The sequence below is a fragment of the Brassica oleracea genome, chromosome C1, assembly GCF_000695525.1.
Source record: "Brassica oleracea var. oleracea cultivar TO1000 chromosome C1, BOL, whole genome shotgun sequence".
Taxonomy (NCBI): Eukaryota; Viridiplantae; Streptophyta; class Magnoliopsida; order Brassicales; family Brassicaceae; genus Brassica; species Brassica oleracea.
This window is the reverse complement of record NC_027748.1, coordinates 41,397,589-41,400,227: the sequence shown is the minus strand read 5'-3', so window position 1 is coordinate 41,400,227 and position 2,639 is coordinate 41,397,589.

The following is a 2,639-nucleotide window of genomic DNA, read 5'->3' as shown; positions in this document are numbered from 1 at the left end:
CTTAATAGTAGGATAAATTTCTATAATAAAAATAACAAAATATAAATAGTGAAGGTTAACGTTAGTTTCAAATGAGAAAATTAAACACATGTCCAAATGCTTAAATGTAAAATATTTTTCTACTGCTTAATAACTTGCTCACCATGCCCGTATATTTATAAAAATATAGAAGAAAAACAATAAGAGTACATGTTAAATAAAATGGAATAAGCAAATCAAACACATTACAGTATTCTTACATCCGTATTAAGATTACACTAGATTAAGAATTACGCGGAATAAACATTATATACGTACAAATTATTTTTACCTACTATTTTTTATTTTACGTTTTACATGAATAATAGATATATTAAATAATTGAAAAGTCAAAACAATTTTATATATAATTAAGCTGGAGAAAATACATAAATCAAAACAATCACTCTTTTTAATTTACTTTATGGTAAATAAATCTAAATAATCACTTTTATCTATTTAATGATATATATTTAAATTTAAATGATATTAACATATATATATAGTAGTATATTTATTTATTAAAAAATATAATTTCATACTCATATGATTTTATGATAATTTGAATTTTTAAAAAATCGATAAAAAAATTTAATGTGAGATTTTTAATAATTATAGTAATTTATAATCATTTCAAAAATTCAATGTAGATCCCCGCAATAAAATGTTAAGTTCTCAATACTTGTTCAATGCGAATTCTGATATAACTATATATTTTAATTTTATAGATATTAAAATAGATATATATATATTTTAATCTGCATATTTATTAAATGAGACTTCATACTCATATGGTTTTATGATTATTTGTATCTTGTTTGAACAGAAAATCTAAACCACTAATCACAAAATTTTATTAATATTTTTTTTTAAATTCAAAATATAACATATACAGAAAAAATAAAATTTTATTATATGAATAATGTAATTATTTATTTTATTTTAATAATATAAAATTATACAAAAATGATAGAGTATATACAAATTGTTATTAAATCATTATTATTCAAAATAATTAATTGTCATATTTATCTTGATCATATTACGTAATTCTATAACTTCAATTTAAGAAAGAAAAAAGAATATTTTTGTACATTAATAATTAAGTTTATAGTTAATTCAGTGAAAATTATAATATATATTTAGATGAACCAACTCATTTCTCTAAGAAATCTAAGAATTATTCTGGTGATATTACATGTCATAGTTTAAATGTTATAATGTTTATTAATTAATATTTAAAGGATCGTAGATACATCATTCTCATTTTTACCTTTTTTAGTATTATATAGAAGAGAGTAACCACACATATCCCCTATATATTAATTGAGAAGCATTTGAAAAATTAGAACCTTAATTTTGTATTAATTAAAAAAAAACTCCAAATCCTAGGTGGCACTCTAAATGTCTTCTAAATTCCATTCCAAAGAATTCTAAAGCATCTAATATAAAGTATAGTTTAATCTAATGGTGTCACATTATTTCATAATTATATAACACTAAAGAACATTATATTAATCTAAAATATAGGAAGTGTGTATTCTTTCCTTAAATAAAAGCTACGGAATTACCTAATATGATTTACATATATATGGCAATTAATGATTATGAATAATAAAGATTTGATAACAAATTTTGCATCCTTCTTCATTTTTGTTTAAATTTATATTATTAAAAAAAATTAAACAATCACATTAAACATATAATAAAAAAATTAGATTTTTTCTTATATGTTATATTTTGAATTTTTTAAAATGACTTTAAATTACAAAAATGAGGAAACCTTATATGTTATATTTTTTTAAAAGCGTATATATGACAATTAATGATTATGAATAATAAAGATTTGGTAACAATTTTTTCATCCTTCTTAATTTTTGTTTAATTTTATATTATTAATAAAAGTAAACAATCACATTAACCATATAATAAAAAATATATTTTTTATTATATGTTATATTTTGAATTTTTAAACGATTTTAAATTACAAAAATGAAGAAACTTTATATATTATATTTTTCTTTTAATTTTATATTTAAGAAAAAAATAAACAATCACATTAACCATATAATAAAAAATTAGATGTTTTCTTATATGTAATATCTTGAATTTTTTAAAATGACTTTAAATTACAAAAATGAGGAAACCTTATATGTTATATTTTTTTTAAAACGACTTTAAAATACAAAAATGAGGATTAGCTTATAGTTATATGTTATATTTTTCTTATATGTTAGATTTTTTCTTATATGTTATATTTTGAATTTTTTAAAACGACTTTAAATTACAAAAATGTAAGTTCTCCTTAAGTATACGACTAAAAACATTAAAATGACATGTATCAGTTCGATGGTTGATTTGAAAGCATTCGAAACCATATGTAAGATAAAACTCAAAATAATTCAACTGTGAAAACAATACTGTTCACATTTTCAAGAATGTGTTCGAGGGAAGAAATAAGGTTTTTATGTCATAATTTGTTTAATGTCCACTATAGAACATTATATTAACGTAAAATATAAGAAATGTGTATTCTTTCCCTAAATAAAAGCTACGAAATTACTTAATATTATTTACATATATATGACAATTAATGATTATGAATAATAAAGATTTGATAA